Source organism: Martes martes (genome assembly GCF_963455335.1).
Source record: "Martes martes genome assembly, chromosome: 13".
In the NCBI taxonomy this organism is placed as follows: Eukaryota; Metazoa; Chordata; class Mammalia; order Carnivora; family Mustelidae; genus Martes; species Martes martes.
The window spans coordinates 16,584,373-16,607,601 of NC_137901.1; positions in this window are offsets into that span (position 1 = coordinate 16,584,373).

Consider the following 23,229-nt stretch of genomic DNA (forward strand, 5'->3'; position numbering starts at 1 on the left):
GGGAGTGGAATTGCTTGATCATAAGGTAACTATGAATTTAACACTCTAAAAAGCTGCCTGCATCATCTCCTGATTCAAAAGCCAATCCTCCCTGTTTGCGTGATCGATCAAGTCCTAACTCCATGTTTGGAATGCCCCTGATTCTATTTACTGCCCAGAAATAAATGCCTACCAGAGCTTCACCCCAGTGAACATTTAAACCCCTCCATCGATGTTTGCCCCTGCAAAGGGATGGCTTTCCAGAATCCATTTCTACAGATTTATGATTTAAGTTCCTTTGAAGACACCCCATTGAAAATGAACTACTGTGAACTATTATGAACAGGCCCATCTCACCTCCCTAGTGACTCACACTTTAGCTAGAGCATGTCAGCTACTCAGATCAAGGCCCTGTGGGAACCCAGTTGCTTGGCTGAAGGGAAGAGAGAAGGAGAGAAGGAGGCTGTTGTAGATACATTGAGTCACTTCCCAGTGGCCACTTCTTTCTTGCTTGCTACTCCCAGGGCCCAGCCTCCCTCAGTGGAATATGGCTGCTTCAACTCAATCCTAACAGTCCTTTCTCACTTCCCCAGTCTCCTCTGGGGCAGGAGCGGGCACGAGATCTATTTTGGCCAATGGAACCTAGGCGGAAGTCAGCCTGTGGCCATGGGAAAGCTACTGCCCTCCTGATAAAGGAACTGATGCAGATGGCACTGACCTTCCACCTTCTTCCTCCCTTGAACATAGACATTCCACCCAGCTCTGGCAGCCATCTTGCAGCCATGACAGAAAGGCCCAGAAATACAGACACGTCTGCCCTGACGTTGCCAAAATGGGAGATCATTGCTAGCATCTGTCCACCTCTGTCTCTTCTTGTTACATGTGACAAATAAACCCCTATTTGTCTAAGCTACTGTGAATAAGTTTTTTTTTACAGACCAATAAATCTGTCAGCAATACAGGTAGATTTGGAAAAAAGAGGTAGGAGCGTACTAGAGGCAAATGTCATGTTTCTTTGACTAGTGTCAACAAATAGAATTTGCCTACATTCAGAATTGAATTATTTTCTCAAATTTGCTGGGAATGTTCTAGGTTTTCTCCCTGATTTCTTCTTGCTGCAGTTTGTTCCCCAAGGAATATGGGTTGCTAATACCTTCCCCACCATTCACTGTGTGACCTTGGCCAAAACATTTAAACTCTCTGTATCTTGGTTTCCCCATTCGGAAGGATTGTTGTGAGGATTAAAAAACAAAAACAAAAACCTAAAAAAATGACTTAAGCATTTTACATTCTTTACAATTCTAGACATTTTTCAGTGTTCATCATGATAAGTGTCCTCTATAAGTTTTTCATATTATTCTGTGTTATCGGGAAAAGAGAAATTTTTCCATTATACTGATCTTTAGCTTCTTGTTCTATATCTTGTTGCTTTTTTCTTCAGTATAAGCGTGTGAAAACATATTTTCTAGTAACCATAGGTGTTCACCAGCCTTTGTCATAGATTTTTTTTTTTAAGCTAAATAAATTTCTTCTAACGAGTCTGGGCTATCTGTAGGATCTCAGTAGGTGTCGTTGTTGGTGCTGGTGCTGACGATGATGGTGACGATGATGGAGATGATGATGGAGACAACGACGGAGATGATGTTGGAGACAGGATGACGGCTTCAAAGCACTGAATCACCGTCTAACCAGATGAGGGTCCGGACCCCACCAGAGTTTCGTTTATCTTTAGCAAAACTCTGTACTCCTGACCTCGGATCACAGGGACAGCTGGTCTGTATCTGCCACCTCCCACTTCCCCTGCAGCAAAATAAATCTCCTTAAAACACAATATGCTAAGTTATTAAGCCAACCTTCCACGGTTTGTTGGAGGAAGGCCAAGTTTCTTTCTGCTTCTCCAGTAGCCTCCTACCTCTGCCTGGTGCCTGCTGATTACTCAGACCGTCAAAGGTAATCAAACCCAACAGTCAAATGCCTTTCCCTTTTCTCATGCAATGCCATCTTATTTAGCTCTGACCAGGGTTCTCAAATGTCTAGTTCCTTTGGTAATTTTGACTCTAATTTATCTGCGGCGTTTGCCATTTGTCACGCATTTTGTATTATCTGCAAATTTAATCTAAATCTAAAGTCAGATTTACTTTCTCCTCTGGGCTGCCAATGAGCGCTGTATATTGGATAATACAGTTTCCTGTACTGAGGCCTATGGGATCCTTGATTCTTGCTCACGCTTTGATCTAATTTAAGATGCCACTCATTATTATTTGTACTGACCGTTTTTCAGCAAAACTCAAAACTGCGATCCGTCAGGTCTTCCAGGCCCTCCTTCTTTAATTGCTCTATGAATTGCCTGGGTCAGAGGTTCCGCATCAAATAAATATTTAAATGATTTCCACTGAATTCCTCTGTGGGGTTTCAAGTCCGTAATTTTGTTCAGAAATGGCTGTGCCGGTATTAGGGAGAAGAATATGAGGCTTTTGAATCTGCCTGGCTTGTTGCTCATTAGCTTCTCTTTCACCGGACAGATCAATTTTCTTATTAAATTTCTTAATTCTTACCTGGAATGGCAGGCATCATCTCCAGAGTCATCATGTTGATGAATATTCCTCTGCTGCTGGGGTTTGGAACCAGACCAGATCCCAAGATTCCTCTTCTCTTCACAGTGAGTATGCAATGGCTTTGAGTCCCCTGAAAAGCCTGAAGTGTCCCCCGCTTCCTAAACGGAAGCACTAGGTTTAATGACCCCTTCTTACCTAGTGAAGTAGCCCGTCATTCCATTACCTTCTAATGCAGTGGTTCCTGACACGGGCCAGTTTTTTTCCCCCCACCCCCATTCCCCGCCTTTCCTCGCCCCTGCCCCCAGGATATCTGGCAAAGCCTAGAGACTTCTGTGGCTGTCCCAACTCAGAGGTGGGGAGTGGGGGGCAGTGTTATCCCCATCAAGCGGGTAGGGGGACAGGGATGTGGCTAATCATCTTCAATGCATAGGACAGTCCACAACAAAGACGTTTCTGGCCCAATATGTCAACAGTGCTGAGGGTGAGAAACTCGAACATCTAGGCTATTCTTTTTTTTTTTTTTTAAAGATTTTATTTATTTATTTGACAGACAGAGATCACAAGTAGGCAGAGAGGCAGGCAGAGAGAGAGGAGCAAGCAGGCCCCCCACTGAGCAGAGAGCCCGACATGGGGCTCGATCCCAGGACCCTGGGATCATGACCCGAGCTGAAGGCAGAGGCCTTAACCCACTAAGCCACCCAGGCATCCCTAGGCTATTCTTAAAGCTGGTCCTGTCTTCTGCCATCACCACCACCGATCTGGCTGAGGAGTAGAGACCTGCTCCCCGTTGTGGCCAGTCCCTTACCTGTCTGGACCACGGCCCCTCATCATTAAGTTTAGGTGGGGGTGGGCATTAAATTTGAGATAGTCTATTTCTAAATCCCATTTCGGTTCCCTTCCATTATTTCTCCCTCCCTCCTCCCTCACCCTCTCCTTCCTTTTTCCCTTTTTTGGACATATATTTATACTGGGTGCCAACTGTGGGCCAAGCACGTTCATAGACACTGTGGATAGATAAGTTAATCGAAGAGACAAAACCCCTCCCCGCAGGTTGCTGATGTCCTAGCTGGGGAGTGAGACTCAAGAGAGGACACTTTGGAGACGAGTAGGTTCTATGAGGAAAAGAAGACAGGGTTCTACGCTCTGATGACTCCTCATTTCAAAACTGAAACCCAGTTTTGAGGGAATAAGGCTGAACGTTGACCACAGAGATGTGTGTGGTGGCTTAACATTTTAGTAAGGCCATTTTGAGATTGCATATAGGAAGACAGAGCTACTCCCCATGGAGAGGACACTTTCTAGAATGAACAGTTTTAGCTCTACTTCACGGGCATGCTATCATGCTTTTTATCTGATCCCTGCAAATGCCTATGGAGACAGGGACACTGAGTTTGGCCCCTGGGTTTGCAACCGATGAGCTCTGTGGCCTTGAGCATATTCCAGAATCTTCCTGAGGGTTCGATTCCAAGAAAATAATGGCACCTACCTCATGGAGGTGCTCTAAGGATTTATGAAAGGCTGTATGTGGAGAACTTAGCCCATTTCCCAGGACTCCACAGAGTACTCAGGAAAGGAGCTATTCCGATTTTCACATGGGGAAAGCAACCTTTTGCACAGTTCAGTTGGCTTTTGCGTAGCGAGCCACCGCTACCTCCTTCTTCCTCCTGTGTTTACTGGGAGCTAGAGATTTAGCAAATTCTATTAGGGTAAATCCCAAAGCCTCCCTTCTCCAAGGTCAGGGCTGTCCATTGGACCAAGCTTCCCCCTCCCCTCACCAGTGGTGTCAAAGAGAAACAGAGGCAGGCAGCTGTGAAAGGGATCGAGGTAGGGGAGAGCTTTGGCACAGAACCGAGCTCTGCTCCACTGAGAAGTTGGGAGAATGTTTAAACACTGGCTTGTGCCCAAGGAAAATTACTGTAAGACATGCCCGGGGTGGGGGTGCGGGTCAGGGTGATCAGGCCACCTGTGTTTGCTATTCGGTTCTTAGCCAGAGGAGAGACTGGCTTCTCCTATCGTGAGGACAGGAGACAGTCTGCAAACTGGAACAGGGCACCCACCAGAGTGGGGCTCCTACTTTCCCACCAGACTGGGAGTCAAGGGAGCCATCACCCTCGGTGTCTGCGTTCCCTCGAGGTGGCTCCCAGATCCTCGAGGAAACATTTCTGGGTGGCAGAAGATGTACATTTTAAAGGGGCCAAGAAAAGATTTATAATTGCAATTTTTCTAAAGTAACTGCTCTAAGAAAAAAGATGTCTGGGACCTGTAGTTGGGGTTTTAAAGATGGAACAAACAGTAAATTCTCTTGACAGTGTCGAGCTTTCTTAGATAGGCATTTTAAGAAGGCTAGGGTCATCCTAAGGACTCAGTTTTGGGCTAAGAGAAACCATGCTAGAGTTTGGTCAAGCCTCATAGTGTGGGGGCCTGGACAGAGTCATTTGCGCTGAGAATTTTGTGCTTCTTCATGGGCCTGGCTTTCCTGTGGACCAAGGCCTCTGTCCCCTATGTGGAGCATCTCAGAGCATCTGGAGGTGGTCGGTAAGTATCTCCACCCCGCATTAATCCTCAGTCTACGGAGGGCGTGGCAGGAGCTGTCATCTGTTAACAGACAGACAGCCTCTAGTTCAGAGAGAATATTTTCTTTACAGGTCTGTTTCAACATTCTTCCAAAAGATATAAAATGGTCTAGAAGTTCATATAGTAAAAATTCAAATCCCGCTTCTCTCCAAGTCTAGCCCCCCAGAGCTGCTCATTACCAAGAGCTTGATAATATGTCCGAAAGACTTTTGTGTGTCCACGAAGCAGGCACTGTTAAGATCCCCATTTTGGGGGCATCTGGGTGGCTCAGTTGGTTAAGCGGCTGCCTTCAGCTCAGGTCATGATTCCAGGGTCCTGAGATCGAGCCCTGCGTCGGGCTCTCAGCTCAGCAGAGAGCCTGCTTCTCCTTCTCCCTCTACCGGCTGCTCTGCCTACTTGTGCTCTATCTCTCTGTCAAGTAAATAAATAAAATCTTAAAAAAAAAAAAAATCCCCATTTCTGCCGACAAGGAAAACCAGGCCCCCTTCTCGCGGCGTGGCGGCCGGCTGGCACACAGCAGAGCTAGAATCTGAACCGAGGCCACTCGGACTGCGGACGGCACGTTCCCACCTGCCACGGGGTACGTCGATGTTATTATTTTCCTGGCTGAGATCACGTTCCATCCTGAAGCTGGCTTTGATTCACTGGACAGTTGGCCGAGGATGTTTTCCTGTCACCACACATCAATCTACCTTCTTCTTTGGCCAGACTGTTCGCCCTGCGTGTGAAGAAACTATCATATATTTAACCTGCTCTGTTGGCGGTCAGTTACGTTACTGGCCACTTCCTGCTGTTGGGAACAACGTTGCGACAAACACCCCTGTACGCGATCTTCAAATGTCTGTATGAGTATTTCCCAGCCGTAGAGCCCTAAGAATGGAACGGGCCTCTCTGAATATGCGCACATCTAGAATTTTCTGGTCACTTCCAAATTCCCAGAGGACACCTGTAAATAGGGCTGTGTCCCTGGGACCTTTGCTTCTGTCACTTCTGCCTGAACTATGTGGCCCGTCACCATCTGGGAACTTCTCGGGTAAAACAGCTGGCTGCTGACAGTCGGGAAATTAGTGTGCGGGGAGAGGTCCTCTGGAGGGTCCCACTTGCACTGAGTTTGAATTAAAATTAACTGTTAATCCTGATGAGTGGAGTGGGAGCGGGTACAAACCCGGCTTCAGCTTCACTGGAGAGGCTCCCAGTTACCTTCTATAACTTTTGAATCGAGGCGTAAATTTAATCACAGCTCAGACTCTAAGTCTCCTTGGGGTTGACTTTTTATTTTTCACTGGAGGCTTAAATTTCCTAAAGAACAGGTCGAATTAACAGTAGAGTCGGTCATGGGGAAATTCTTTAATTGGAGCCAAGATAAATCATGACCTTTTAACTTTCCTATAGTCTAAAGAAGCCAGATAAACCGATTTTAATTGACTTAAAAGTATGAATACCAGGGCCTGTCCCCCTCGAGTTAGAAGGAAGATGCTTTACTGTTGTTTCCAGCCTCAGGAGGAATGAGCTCAGGGACAGGAAGACATTAACGGGTTTCATGCTGGCAATTTCATTGCTCTGTCATTCAAGTAGTTCTGCGTGGAAATGACAAAAACCAAAAATAAAAACTGCCACTTATCTATCATGATTCTGCTTAACAACGTGGTGGCTACAGTGACTTCCAAAGGCCAGGGCCCATGTGCACTGAACACACGCTAACGACACAGTTGTCCACACGTGCTCAATGCAAGGGAGGAAGACGGCTAGAAAACAGAGTCAGACAGCACACCAGCTCCCAGCCTTGTTTTGTTTTTTTCCACGTGTAGACTTACTCTCTGATTTCCTGGAAGTTTGTAACCTTTATGGGGAGTTGATTCAATTGTATTTTTTATTAGCAGTAGGATTCGTTATTACTTTAAAGAGCCATCAGGAACCCTCCCACCCCACTTGGCCCTTCCCCAGTGTCGCCTTCCCTAGCTCAAGCGCCAGCTTTCACCTGGCAGGACCCCCGCCACAGCCTGCCTCTTCCCCAAGCACGTCCTGCTGGTCCTTGAGGCGGGATCTCAGCCCCGGGGAACTGTGCTTCGATCTTCCCGCCCTTCTGTCCTCTCAATTCCTTTCCTCACCCCTCAGGAAATTAGTGTGTCTCTCCCCACCCCAGAGCCTGACTCTGTTTGAGCTGCACGTCATCAGAACCTTCCCCAGCTCCAACTGGGACCCACACGTCCCCAGCACCCCCTTGGGGGCGGCACACATGCCCTTTGCCCAGGGAAGCAAGTCTCTGCACTGCTACCCAGGCCCCCCTTAGTTTTGCTGTCCTGCCCGGCAGGGATGCCCTTTCCATTTGCTCTGGTTATACTGACCCCACCTTCAAGGCTCAGCAGGAAATGCCTCTCCTCCTGGTGGTCCCTGGCCGTCCCAGCCCTGGGGCCGTTGCTTTCAACGCACAGCTAGCGCCCAGCCCCTCCTCAGTTTGACCGCCAGGCTTCTCATGGCTGCACTGCTGTTTGACCTCCACACTCAGACTGTACATGGCTTGAGGCAGAGACCAAGTCTCAACCTGGAACATATTTAATCAGCAGTTGCCCTGGGAATGAGTTTTCTTTACCCAAGTGAAATATCCACAGAAATGATGGGAAGCCCGGCCACCTGCTTCGGGAACTGACAACAGGTTCATATCCCTCTCTGAGTGTGCTCAAGGGAAACCTCGAGTGCCTCTGGGCAGGATGGGGGACCTGTGCATGCCTCTGCCTTCAGCTGCCCGCCTTGGTGGTCTTTGCTAATTTTCCCTTCCTCCTCTTTAAATCCCTCGGTGTCCTCTGAGTTCTCTTTGCTTGTCCCCTTATATGAATAGAGACCCTGTCGCTTACCTGTTGATCAGTTTCCACGAGATTGAATGAGAGGCCTCGACAGCGGCCCTTTGTTGGTGGTTGACAAATATGACTGCTCAAAAAGTGCACTGGCTCCTTTAATCCCTGCAAGAATCCTGTAAGGTAAGTGTCAACTGTAGTCTCCAGTTTGCAGATGAAGAAGAGGAGGTCCAGAGAGTGACAGAAATCACCTAAGAAGCGAACAGCAGAGCTGGGAGGGATGCCAGGCCTCCGTGAAACCCACAGCCTGTACTTCTAGATGCCACGTGGGGTTGTCCCTGTCAGGAGCACCTGCTGCATTTTAGGCCTTACCCTAAATTATCGTATTAAAAGTAGTTATCTTTGCTACAGACATTTTAGGCATTGACCGAAAGAGACATTACCTTTCCATGGGGAAGAAAAGGGGGATGTAGAGAGAGGTTTGTTTCTGAAACTGCTATTGGCTGAGCTTTGGAGGCTGCCCCTAAGTCCTGTGCCTGGCCGGGCCACAGAGAGGCCCCTGGCCCACTAGGAAGCCTGCCTGTGACTAGGAACCCCTTGTCCTGGGATATGGAGGAGTCTATGGCCTTTTCCACGATCACTGTCAACAGCCGGCGGGGGGGGGGGCCCTGCTCCCCACACTCCCTATTCACGGCCATACCCCTCCATCCTGGCTACACCCCCAGCTGGTTCAGAAATCAGGCTCTTCCCTCGTCCTCAACCCAAACCTCGCTCCCTTGCACCCCCAGATTCCCCGCTGCCGAATGTACACTTGTCTGTGCATGGGCATGTGATTCCAGTTTCCGGATCTTTCCTGCAGTTCCCGGGACACACACAAACTCACTGCCCGCCCCACTCCCTCTCTGCCTCCTATCTTATTTCCACCTTCTCCCAGGACATTTCCAAAGGGCAGGCCGCCCTGGCCGCCCAGCCTGCTCATCAGCCCAAGAACTCTGGCATTTCTCTGGGGCCCCCACAACAAGCCGAGTGTTCGGGAATCAAGCAGGAGCTCAATAAATAGCCCCAAGCAGAGGGACAGAGCACAGCTCGGGGAAAAGCAGGGCTCTGTGCATGACTAGAAGACCTGCACACGCACAGCCCTGGAGTCCGAAGGAGAAAAACCCACAGGGAATGCACCTTCTCATGCCCGCAAGTCAGGGATGCACCATCAATCGTCCGCCTGTTCCCCCACACAGCCCGGGCCAGGCGGCGGGGTGCGGGGGTGGCCTGCTCTGAGCTCCTTCAGTGGCTGCATCTGTGAGAACCCCTCTGCTGACGGGCGTCTTCAGAGGGCGGGTTTCAGGGTACTCAGTAACTTCCATGTCTTTCCTGTCTATAAACACCATCTGTTCGGGAGAGACGGTACCAGAAAAGGAGAGGGTGCTAAGCGGTTAGGGAGAGGCAAGCTGGGGGTGCGAGAGGGCCTCCCCCAGTTGAGGGGATGCTCCAGAGACAGGCAGCTACCAAGGGGTTTTTCCAAACTGGAATCCCACCAACGAGGCAAAGGTGGGGGAAAGCAATGGTGCCGAGTGACCTTCACTGCGGTGACGCGCAGGTCCGTCATCAATTAGGAGAACGGTTTCCTGTTAGGAGGGTCTCCTTGTGTGTCTCATTCCTCCCAAACCCATCAATTTCTGGGTACAGAGGGGCTCTGTCCCCAGGGGGCTGGGGCTCATGCTGTCCCAGTCGTGGTGCCGCGGAGACATCTGGACACACACTGACTTCCCTCCCCTGCCATCATCTTTCCTTGGGCTCCAGGCTCAACCTTGCGTTTTCCCCAGTGGCATCGAGGACTCCATGATGAGAGCCAACAGGTGCTGTCAAGGTGCTTGTCACCTGGCGCTAACAGAAAGTCGCTACTATATGAGACGAAGTGGCGGGAGTTCAAAACACTCCCCAGGCTAGAGCTTGGGACGGGGTTCAGTGGGATGGAGGGAAGCGGAAAGTTTACAAGGAGCAGTGTAAACTCCGTTGTGCAGGGAGACTATGACGTCACGGGTGTATCCGTAAAACAGACAGAGGTTTGGGGGGCCACTGACAGGACCCAGCTCAGACACCACAGGACAGTGTCATGCGGCTGCTAAAGAAGTTAAGGCCATTCGGGGCTATGTATTAACAATTACGAGACCGAAGTCCAGATTGATTAGGGTGGGACCTGTTCTTGGTGTTGACGGGATTGTGGATCATGGAGGGGCATCTCGGCACAGTGGAAAGGACTGAACTGAATGTGATGTCTGGGTTTGCACCTCAGTTCTCCTCCTCAAGGGCTGGTTGATTTCTTTGCCTCACCCAATTTGCTGAGCCCGTTTCCTGACCTGTGGCCCGGGAATTCTGATGCCTTTCTCGCATATTCAGAGGGTTTGGAGAGAGGATCAAAGAAGCTAAAATATTACAAAGAGGCTATGGGCTCATTAGGTCGTGTCCGGTTCTCAGCATCCCATCCATCTCAGGAGCTGCGTGTTCGAGCAGGAGAAGCAGGGAGGACTGCAGGGTCCTCCGAGGACCCCATGTTTTACACACCGCGTGCTCAGTCAGGCTGACGAGCTCTGCAGCGTTACGAGCCTTGTGATCCTAGGCTAAGTCACTTCAATTCCCCGAGCCTCAGTTTCCCTATCGGTGATGTGGATAATCACCGGGAGTTTGAAGATGATATAAAACCCCGGAGATAAACCACTTGTCATAGAGACAGGTATTCAAGAATTGCTAGAATCCTTGCTTTCTGAAGGGATTGAGGATGCATTACTGGGAGGAGGGAAGTCTGAAGAGGGACCAGATTGTTGTTTTCAAACACTCGAAGGGTTGTCATGTGGAAGGGAGTAAACTTTCTATGAGTTGCTCTAGAAGCTAAAAACAGTGGGTGAGAGTCACAGGGGCTTCTGTTCAATAGGAATTGGGCACTTTCCATGCTCTTCCGCAGAGCACGCTGCTCTGGGAAGGGCTGAGTCTCTGTCACCATTAGGTACAGAAGCAAGGCTTGAATCATGAGCTGTCAGGGACACTGTAAGGGACACAGGAGACAGGGTGAACGCCAGTTCCCTTCCCACCTTAGAACTCTATGATCCATAACGCCTTTAATTCCCTCTTATATGTTCTCACTCACAGAGATAAAACCTGTGATGGCAATCGTTATGAACAGCTACCTCCCTGTACATGCAGCTTTAGAAAATAAACTCCCTCGGCTCTACTTAGAGGATGATTGCCAGAGTAATTTGGGGACATTCTTCTGCCACATTCTCTACGGCAAGCATAGCAATCTTGATGTCTCTGATGAAAATCTAAAGACTGGACAGGTCAATTAATGAACCAATGGCCAAAACCAGACTCTGCCCCTGAGAATTTGGAGTATGATCAAGCTTGGTAAATCATGATCTAGGCAAAAGTATATTTTATCCCCTTCCTCTCAGTATTTTAATTTACTTTTTTTAAGCATATAGAAAAGTACAGAATAACATAAAACATACTGTAGGTATATATCAGGCAGATTTCACGTATCTTAATGTGTGCCATATTTGCTTTAGATCTTTTTTTTTTTTTTAAACTAAAATATCACCGATACCTCTGAAGCTTACTTTGGACTCCTCTCCAATCCCATCTCCTTTTTCTATCCCCAGAAGTAGCAGCTCTCCTGAAATAGCATGCCCAGCCATGCGTGTTATTCTCTGTTTTTATTACATATGTATGTGTCTATCAGCAATGCATATGTATTAGTTACCCATTTCTGTGTAAGAAAGCGCCCTAAAACATGGTGGCTTAAAATGACAATAATCATTTATTTTCTCAAAATAAATTCCATGGGTTGGGAATTCAAGAGTAGCTTGACTTGGGCTCTCTTAAGGTTGTAATCAGATGTCGGCTGGGGCGGTAATCATTTGAAGGTTTGAATGAGGTTAGAGGATCCACTTTCCAGGTGGCTCCCTCCCAGAATTAGAACGCTGTTCGCTACTGGCAGAAAGCTTCAGTTCCTCCTTATAGGACCTCTTCCTTGGGCTAATTGAGTGTCCTACAGCACAGGAACTGGCTTCCCCAGAGCAAGCGATGAGAGAGAGAAGGAGGCAGGGGAGAGATCATACTCCTTTTTACTGAGGCTTAAAGTCTCATAACTTAGTTCCATTATACTCCACTGGCTGGGGTAGCTCCGTGTCCCCACCCAGATTCAGGAGAGGACACAGACTCCAGCTTTTGGTGGGATTAGTTCTGTTGCAATGTGGTTAGATAGGAATGTGGGACTGGATTTGTCATGTGAAATCTGCGTCCCCCAACTCACCCCAACAACTTTCCATAAGAAGGGCCAGAAGCCCCTCTCCACCGAAGCACCGAGAAATACATAAGTTGGGGGGGGGCCTGAACCCGTGAAAAGCGTGTGGTTGCTCTTCTTGTAGAGCAGGTATGACAGTCCTGGAAAACACCACTGAGATGGCCTCCGCGATTTCAAGGTGGGGTACAGGAACCCTAGAGGAGCAGCAAACAAGCGGCTGCATTCAACTACCAAAGTCAAGGTGAGCACCCCTTCTGTAATGGGCAGCACGGACGTCCCAGTCATCAAAATGCCTGGAGCTTCAGAGGTCTTTAGTGGTGGTGAATGGATCTTGGTATCCCGAGGAAGACAACAGAGAGACAACTTACCAGAGTATTGCTGGTTTATGTGACAAGGAAAACTCTAGGTCTATGAGCCCCTGACCTGACTTGAGTGCTCCCCATCATGACCACTCACTGAATCTCCAGATATTAGTCAACTACCAGACCCAAGGTCCTTAATTGCAGGGAACCTGGGTCTTCTTGAGGAAGCACGTATGTAAAATATAAGTAAAAGTACATATTAGAAACATACAAAGAACTGATGTACATGTTTTAAATCTCCCTCAAAGCTTTCTCCAAAAGGACTTGAACCCATTTACTAGAGAGAATGGTGCACTGGGGAAATGGAATTATCTAGACCTTTGGGGACTTACTAGACACTGGCTCTGAGTTGACTTTAATTTCTAGGGACCTAAATGGGACTGTACTTGGTCCCTTCAGAATCTCCAAATTCTCTCTGACTGGTAGAGTAAGGGTCACTAGGGTAGGAAGGGCTAAATGGAAGCCTGTAAAATGTCCCCTCCCTCCCAGGATAGGGGAAGTGTAGAGATCGAGGCCATGATCAAAAGACTAAAAGATATGGGGGTGGCAATATTCATCACCATTTAACTCACTTGTTTGGCCTGTGCAGAAGTTGGGTAGATCTTGGAGAATGTGTACAGATTCTTGTAAGTTTACGCAGGTGGTGATTTCAATTACAGCCCTTATCCCAGATGTAGTATCTTTACTTGAACAAATCAACAGAGACCCTGGCACTTGGTACACATCCATTGACCTGGATAAAGCCTTTTTCTCCATCCCATTGTGCAAGGACCAACCACCCAAACCAACTTGCTTCTACCTGGCAGAGTCAACCGTACACCCTGATGTCCTCGCCTCAGGCCTCTGTCAGTTCTCCTGCCCTCTGCCATCATATGGTCCAGACAGAGCTTGGCAGTCCACACAGTGTCACACTGGTGCACCCCAGGGACGTGTTGACTGAATCTGATGAGTAAGAAGTAGGAAGTTCCTCCAGATGCCCTTACTAAAGGTACATGCACATCAGAGGCTGGGAATAAATCTCACATAATTTAGGCGTTCACCACTTAATTGATGACTCTGGGGGTTCCTAAGGGGAAAGATAAATCCCTAACCTTGCACCGTCCACTAGGAAAAAGGAGGCGCAATGTTTGATTGTCTTTTATGGGTTTCAGAAGCAACATACACCGCAAGTGAGTGCAGTGCTTTGACTGACCCACGGCGTCTCCAATTAGGCTGCCAGCTTTGAGTGGAGACCAGAGAAAACTGACATTTTACAGCACATTTGACCACAGTGCAAGCTTCCCTACCGCGTATAGAATATGTTGACCTATCATAACAAAAGAATTCTGAAACAGCCAGCTGAAGCCTAACCCACTTGTGCAAATTCCAAGGGACAAAGTTAACTGAGTTTCAAGCAGCCATCAAATACAATTTCATAATCTGCAATTTACTGCTATGCTCTGGACTCTAATACTTTTTATTAACGTTCCATTTCTCCCCCCGGTACAGGAATTTCAGGTGTCGTTCTTAATATTTCTGCTTTAGTTGGGGCTGTCGGTAGTTATTTCCTTGTGATTAGAGATGCAAATAGGCTCAGCCTTCCTCAGGGGATGGCCAAGGTCCCGCCTCGCTCCTCTGCTGAGGACAGGCTTAGCTTAGAGACTGAGAGCTCACAGCTAAGAAGGCCAGGGTTTGGGCAAGGAATGACATCAAAGAAACCAACCCCTCCCCACCAGTGGTAGCTCTCGTGGAGAAGTGTGCAACAGGGGGCCCCACTTAATAGTTCCCGTTTAATGGCACCTCTGTGTCCTGATGGAGATGCTGCAGAGATGTGGACTGGAATATTCAAGCACATTATTTTATTTGCATTCACTCAGCAAATGTGTTTATTGAACACCCACTCTCCGCTCAAGACCCCTACATGCATCACTTCTTACGATCTCTCCTGGAGCACTGAGGAAGCAGGAGAGGAGCAGGCCCTTGGGGGAAGGACAGGTGAAAGCAGGTGAGCACAGATGGGAGCCTTACACGGGCAGTCACAGAGGGCACAGAGGGGAGAGGGGACGATCCTTATGGCCTGGAGGTCATGGTCATGCATAAGCCTCACGGCTCAGCTACCTGGCTAGGAGAAGAGACCCCTTCTCACCAGGGCTCTCTTCTCAGTGAGGCACCTAGACTGTGACCTTGTCTGAGCCAAACTGGTACAGTCACATCCTGCTCTACCCAGGCAGGGCCCCCTCCATCCTGCCACCCTCACCGGCGAAGCCACATAACACAGTTGGTCCAAATTAAAACTCCAAAGATTCCCAAGGAAGGGGCGGAGGGAAACAGCATCCTCTGGCCTCGCTCTTCCACGTGGGCCCCCTGCCGGGCACCACCAGCAGCGCCGGGAACTGTGTTAGGAATTCGGAATCTCAGGCCCCATCCCTGGCCTCCTGAGTCAGAATCCGCATTCTGGCAAGACCACCCCCCACCACCCCAGGCGATTTCTATGCACAGTCAAAGTTTGAAAGCACGGACTTGGGAATACGGTGCTGCGGGAAGAGAGGGACTTGGTGTTAGTGCCTAGGAGAAGGCGAGTGAAGACGCACCCTCCAGGGAAGCTACTTGCCCCAAAATAAAGGCCAGAGGGGTAGATCAGGTTCCAAAAATTCTAGCGAATTGCGAGGGTTGGGGATGCAGGGCTCTCTTGCCCTGGGAATATCCTCTGAAGAGGAATTCCTGACCTGCTTAAGGGACACCGTTGTCCCACACAGATGTGAGAAAGCCGCTCTCAAGTCCATGAGCAGCAGCCCCGGCCACCCATGACAGTCCCCTGGATGCAGCACCCGTTCCCCCCTGCAAAGACTCTTTCAAATGTGTGGGCAGAGGCCCAGAAACTCGGTTTGCACAAAGTGACCAGGAGAGTCTCATGGGTGACCAGGCCTGGAAACCACTGACGATGGGAAACTTCGAACATGAAATATAAAAACTTCAGTTAGAATGGCCCTCGGCCTACCCCAGCAGCTCCCTTCCCACCACTGGGCTCTTCCCTCCCTCTCTCCCTAACTTCCTCCCCACTTGGCAAAAGCGGGATAAGGCAAGATGGGGAGAGAGAAGGGGGGGGCTCCCCGGTGCAATGGGGGCTCCACGACTCAGGTCCTGGCTGCAAGATGCAAGTGAGAGCATTTCTGATGGGAAAAGCCATCAGATCCCTGGGGACGGGAGCGGGAGGGGGGGAGCGCTGGGAACAGCCCATCCCTGTCCCTCCTTGCCCCTGTCCCTCTTTGCCGTGTTGGGGCGAGGCCCAGTCTGGAGCTGGGAAGAATTACAGGGGCTGTCTGGAGCTCAACTCCTGCCCAGTTTTGTACTTAACGTTTTTATCTGAGACTGTTTGTTTTTCAAATTTCCTCTCAAATCCCTTAATGTCCATTTTATATCTTACCTGTCAGAGTCCCCACTGGGATTCTCAGTTTGCAAGTTCCTGTCAGTTGCTAGAATGATACAAATTTGTTATTATTTATTTATTTTTGCCAATTTGGACTGCAACTTTAAACCGGCCGATCCATCAAAAACCACTTCAAGCACAGGTGGGCTGTATGTGGAGGGGGTGGTCCTACTTGAAGCCCCTTCTTGAAGGAGAAGTTGTGGGCAGGAGCTTGGTGCAGGGTACCTCATAACACTCCCTATTGTTCAACCAAAGCAAGCGTGATTCCATAGGCCTGGGGAATCACACCCCCAGTGTTTCTCTCTCACCTGCCAAGGCATCTGCAATGACCCCACTTGTATTCCCTCTCCGGATATAGAAGGCCCTCTTGTCTAAATTTTCCACCTCCAGGATCCAGTCTGGGAGAAAGTCTAGAAACGTCTAAGAGACACCCTCCTCGTGGGAAGAATATGGCCAGACTGGTCATCTACGAAGCAATCGATTCAAAGATTCTTTGAAAATAAAATTCAAAACTGCAGAGGAGAATATTTTCCATGAGAATATTTATTCCACTTAGTTTCTAAGCAGCCAAGGCTACTCATGATGACCTTTAAGGTGGCAGCCGACCTCACTCCCAACTGGCCAGAGGGCAAGTGACAAAACAAGTGCTTGGGAAAACACCAACATTCTACACACATGCAAGGAAGCTCTTTTATGGGTCTTTGCTCCACTTTAAAATGTTTCACAGTGGTTCATTCACTTTCTATTAAAAATTAGAAAGTAGAAGGGTGCCTGGGGGGCTCAGTCAGTTGAGTGTCCGCCTCTTGGTTTCAGTTCAGGTCATGATCTCAGGGTGGTCATGAGCCCTGCATCAGGCTCCGCGCCAAGCATGGAACCCACTTAAGATTCTCCTTCCCCCTCCCCCCTGCCCCTCCCCCTCCTTTCTCTCTCTCCAAAAAAAAAAAAAAAACCAAAACCCAAAGCAGCAAATATAACATCGTAAGCATAAAAATGTGAAAAATGATCTTTTACTGCTATTTTCCATTTTTGGTTCCCATGTTGACTTGAAAGGCATCTGGCCTATGTACAATGCATGAAGTGGGAGCATGAAGCATGGCTTTGCACTCACAGGGATTAAATTATCCCATCTTAAGGATGATTTGTTATGAGAGTGACTCACCAGGCTCCTGTTTGGGTCTCTCATCCACTACCGAGCTCCAGTCGAATGTTCCCAGAGCTACAAGGTAGGAGCTCTAAATGGCAGCCTGATTCTGTTATGACGCGTTTTCTCCTTAGTGAGAAGCCAGAGTCAATCTATCTGCCTTTAAATCCACTGATCTAATCAAGAGCTCTTGACATTGATAACCACGAGGGAGGGGGAACATGTTCGCAGCCACAGCAGATAAACAGATGCCGTGGAGGGTATAAGACATGTCACAGCAAAACAGAAAAATAATCAAGGAGGCTCCCAGTGAATCTCGAGGGAAGAAGAAGCTCAGACATTTCTATACGATTCACAAACAAGGGAAGGTAGATAAAAATCAACTTGCAATTTTAAAGAAGGCAGGAATTCTTCTTCATAGCTGGGTCTGAGGAATGAAACTTACAAAGGAATTCAGCAGTGAGAGACTGGGTGTTTCTTCCAAATGTAAATCCCTAGTCAAATCCTGCAGTGTGGACATCAGCAAACTGATTCTAAACTTTATCATGGAGAGGCAAAAAAGACCCAGAAGAGCCACTCAGCGTTGAAGCAGAACAAAGTTGGAGGGCTGAAACTGTTTGCCTTCAAGACTTAGGATAAAGCTAGAGTAATTAGTGTGGTCTCGGTGAAAGGGAGGGCACATGGATCCATGGAACAGAGTAGAGCCCAGAAATAGACCCACATACATATAGCCAACTGATCTATGACAAATGAGCAAACGCAATAAAATGGAGCAAAGATAGTCTTTTCAAAACAAATGGTGCTGGGATTACCTGCCCATCCACAGGCAAAACCATGAATCTAGACATAGACCAAAAATCAACTCAAAATGGGCCATAGACCTAAATGTAAAACACAAAACTGTCATATACCTGGAGAAGAACAGAAGAAATATCTAGCTGATTTGGGGTATGACAATGTCTTAGATACAACACCAAAGCCATCATCCATGACACATACTTGACAAGCGGAACCTCATTAAAATAGACACTTCTGCTCAGCAAAAGACCAATGTCAAGAGAAGACGAGCCACAGACTGGGAGAAAATGTTTGCAAAAGGCACATGTGACAAAGGACTGTTACCCGAAAGATACAAAGAACTCTTGAAATTCAACGATGAAGAAACAAAAAACCTGACTTTTTTTAAAAAAGATTTTATTTATTTATTTCACAGAGAAAGAGAGATCACAAGGAGGCAGAGAGGCAGACAGAGAGAAAGGAGGAAGCAGGCCCCCTGCTGAGCAGAGAACCCAAAGTGGGGCTTGATCCCAGGACCCTGGGATCATGACCTGAGCTGAAGGCAGAGGCTTCAACCCACTGAGCCACCCAGGCGCCCCTAACAACCTGACTTTAAAATGGACCAAAGGCCTTAACAGATTCCTCACCAGAGAAGATACACAGATGGGACATAAGCATATGAAAGGTGTTCCAGGCCGTAGGTCCTTGGGGAAATGCAAAGCAAAGCTCTGAGAAATACTGACTACACGGCCCTGAGAAAGGCCCAAGTCTGGAAACTGAAACGCAAAATCCCGGCGAGGATGTGGAACAATGGGAACTTTCAGACGTCACTGGTGAGAATGCGAAATGGTACAGCTACTTGGAAAAACGGTTCGGTAGTTTCTTACAAAACTAAACAAACTCTTACTGTAAGATCCAGCAGTCATACTCCTCGGTATCTACCCAGACCTGGAAACTTATATTCACACCAAAGCTGTGTAGGGATGTTTATAACAACTTTACTTACTGCCAAACCTGGAGGCAACCGAGATAGTCTTTGGTAGGTGGAGGGATAAATATACCACTGCACATCCATACAATGAAATAATATTATTCTGTGATAAAAATAGATGAGCCGTCGAGACATTAAAGGTATGGAAGAAACTTAAAAGCAAATAATTAAGTGAAAGAAAGCAACCCAAAAAGGCTACACATACCGTGTGAGCCCAACCACAGGACATTCTGGAAAAGGCAAAATTATGGAAGCAATAGAAACGATCAGTGGTGGGGCGCCTGGGTGGCTCAGTGGGTTGGGCCTCTGCCTTCGGCTCGGGTCATGATCTCAGGGTCCTGGGATCGAGCCCCGCATTGGACTCTCTGCTCAGCAGGGAGCCTGCTTCCCCCTCTCTCTCTACCTGCCTCTCTGCCTACTTGTGATCTCTCTCTCTGTCAAATAAATAAATAAAATCTTTAAAAAAAAAAAAAAAGAAAGAAACGATCAGTAGTTGCCAGGAGTTGGGCGAGGGAAGGATGAAGAGACAGAGCACAGGGGGTTCTTGTCAGTGAAACGATTCTGTATGATACTATAATGATGGGTGCGTGTTATCATACATTTGTCGAAGTTCATGGGATGTACGACACCAAGAGCGAGCCCTGACGTGAACTGTGGACGTCAGGTGGTAATGACGTGCTAACGGTTCATCCATCAAAACAGATACACTGTTAACTGTGCGGCAGACGTCCATGGCGGGGAGGTACTCTGTTTGGGCGAACAGGGAATATATGGGAACTCTCGGCACGTCCCATTCCATTTTGCCATAACCTAAAACTGCACTAAAAAAATAAAGTCCATCCAAAGAAATTCTTGCTGAATGGCGAAAGCTAAGCAATTTGGGGAAAGCATGAAATCTGACGAGAGGGTTGTGGTGGATGGCCCTGGGTGATGAGGGAGGGAAGCCCAGAGGAAACCCACCAGAAACTGTGCCCCAGAGAGCCTGGGAGGGAGTGTTCCATGTCCACACTGCTGCAGAACAGCTCAGAGCAGGCACGCGGGAGAGATCAAGTGGATAAGGGATTTCTGCTCTCCTCATCCCATCCTAAAGCTTCCTGGGGCTAAAAGCTGAGCCTCCAAGGCACAATTCTGCTCTCAGAGGATATGTTTGCAACAATGCAGGGATGCAAATGCGAAATTCAGAGAAAATAGAGAACTCACGGCCAAAGATGATAGGAAAGAATGTTCAAGATGATTGGGAGGCAATCAATCCTCAGTATTTAAACTCCAGTGATCGTTTGTCTTATTCTGTATTTATTTGAGAGAGAGAGAGAGAGACTGAGTGAGAAAGAAATGGAGCAGGGGGAGGGGTAGAGGGAGAAGCAGAGTCCCCGCTGAGCAGGGAGCCTGACATGGGGCTGGATCCCCGGACTCCAGGATCATGACCTGAGTGGAAGGCAGATGTTTAACTGACCGAGCCCAGGCGCCCCAAAACTCCAGGGATCCTGAGGAAGAAAGGGCAAAGTTCTATTTGATCAAAAGGAGCATCAAATAAAGTCTTGTCCAACCTTGACATTAATTCTGGAAACAAGGAAACTGAGTCTGAGTCAGTTACAGACTACGGATCTCGTAAATGGAGGCAGGACTTGAACCTCAGTGTGATCGCAAATATCTCCTCTCCCTGTACCCCGCCTCACCCCAACCCTGGCCTCTTACTGGAAACGGAGGGAAACCGCTGAACCCAGAGAGTGTGGTGGCTGGGTCTCCGCCGGAACTTTCTGGATGCGGCTCGCCTGACTGTCCGCTGCCCCGGCCAGAGGCTGCCTGTAAGAGGTGCTCAAGCAGCAGCCAGAGCACCGTGGGTGTGGGCATTAGCATCAGACTGGAAAATGGTGACGGGAAGGTGGCACGTGGCTATGCTGCGCTTCCGGGCTTTTCCTATCCTGCCATCTGAAAATGACCACAAGGGGAGATGTGACCGATCGAGCATCCCAACCGCATTTACTCCCCACAAACCCACACAGATGTTTCTCGAAGGTTCGCTTCGCCGGTGCGCACATGTCACATACGGAGCTTTTAAGCACAGACGCCAGGCGTGCTGCCCCTCATTTTGATGCGTGTGTGCACGTGTGTGTGTGTGCATGTGCACGGCATTTGAGTAAGACTGACACATTGACTGTCGAAGGAGAAAGAGCCCGCCTAAGGCCCGAGGGCTGGGAAACCAGAGGTTCTACTACTACCTTGTTAAAAAAACCAAAGCTTACTGCCATAATGGCAACTTCCCAGTGTCTGACGGAAACCTGTGTTGATTTCAACACAGTAGAGCAAACATCATTTAACTTCATAAGTCCTCTTAGAACACCAGGAGGTCTCGGTGAGCTGAGCCGGGGGCTGTCTGCCCCGACCCCAGGGGGCGTCCTGGCATCCTTGCTCCCGTCACTATTGGTCTCCTCCCTTCTCAGTGGGGATTTTTCGTGTGGCCAGCATCCACCAGCCACCTTCCATTTGGAGACTTCGAGGCCGTTGGGAGGTGGAAAGACAGTTGTCCAGCTCATAAGAAATGTGTGTCCCAAGAGCACCTGAAATCTCCCAGCAAGAGGTTCTTCCTGAAGATTGTTCGGGTGTCGCAGTGCCCACGCGTCTGCTTGGACGCCGGCCCGGTGTGGATGTGCTCTCCACGGTGGGTCTGCAGCAGAGACCCCCAGAAAATGACCTTCATCCCGCATCAATTCCCACCACCTCTACCGTGTGAGCACCGACAGCATCTAAGAGGCCCAAGGAGCTGCTGCTAACGAGCCACGATCAGACGGCGCCGGCCGAGGCACGGAGGGTTCACGCCGGGATGTCAGGCTCGCGGAAGGAATTAACGATCAGCTCAGCCACGGTGAGGCATCTTCCGAGTTTCCATTAACCAACGGCAGACCCCAGAATGATGATAAAATAATAAAGCTTTGGCCCAACATGTTGATATTCTGTTTTTAGTTAAAGGAATAAAAATCTTTTTCTTAAGAAAGGAGTTTATCAAAGGGCACAAGAGAATCGTGTTGTTAGAAAGTGTCCTGTAAATTCTTTTGCTTTCACTTCACTGATTTCGACAGGATGAGGGCTATTGTTATGGCCACAACCTACTTTGGCAGAGAGAAAGGCTCAGGGGCGAGCTGCCCCCCCACCGCCTCCACCCCCACCCCCCCGCGGATCACTCCTGCTGCTCCTCCCCGGATTGGATTGGGGCTCCCATCAGACAGGCTGTGCAGGGGGGTGACGCGAGGCATAGGCTCACACTGAAAGGGAAAGCACCTGACACGGGCAAGGGTGATGGGGCGTGTACTGCACACACGCCAGGCGCCCGGGCTAAGAGCATTCAGTGAGTTAGCCGCCTGCTCCTGGGGCTGGCCGGGGGGCTGCGAGCGGGTCCTACCCTCCATCTGCTGCTGAAGAGAACTGAGCTTGCTCGAAGCCGAGAGATGGGTAAGTGGCTTTTAGGGATTCTAAGCCCTTCCATCAGATTTGGACAGACTTCAAAGAATGACGGAGACTGGCAAGTTCTCACCAAAAGAATGTCAACATCACACTGTTCCATGAAAGGGAACCTTTCTGTTACAACTGAAGAGTGCATTTGAAAACATCGTTGGCCTCCTTTCTACCCCTCTAACACTGCTACACGGACTGCGGTGCAGGCCCCAGCGGCATCGCCATTCCCGGGAGGGAGTCAGGAATGCGGAGTCTCTGACCCCATCCCAGGCCTCCTGAGTCAGAACCTGCCTTTAAGGGCAGTACGGGGACTAAGGCTTGAGAGCATCCCCCGCCCCTTCTCTGGACTGGAATGCTCTTCCCCAGGATTTACCTGCCTGATTTCTGAACTCAGCTCCACGTCCCCTCCTCAGAGGTCTTTCCCTGGCCTCATGAAAAGCAAAGATTCTCTTAGGTTCTCTCTCAGCGGACCCTGTTTAATTCTACTTCAGGGCCACTGTCACTGCTGTGTGTTCCTCCCACACGCTGCCAACTCCATCCAGGCTAGGACCTCATAGCCCAGCGCCTAGGGTGGCAGCGGGGACAGAAGTGCCTGATAGTGTCGCGAAGGACTACTTTTTGTGCAAGACTGTATGTTGTGCGGGTGTGACTCCCACAGCGCAGGTCCCTGGGAAACTACAGAGAGGGACGTGCCCCTCTCACCCTTCTGTACTTTTTGTAAGTTTTCAGAGGAGAATCCACTGTTTTTCTAATTTATGAAGTATGAAGTACTTTTCAAAAAAATTTATCTAACCCTCTCAAGATCCAACCCGCCACAAACACAAAGCAGATTATATCTTTCCTTTTAAAAAAGGTTTTGGGCTTTATTTACTGATCAGGTTGTACTTTAATAAATAAGAAACCATTTC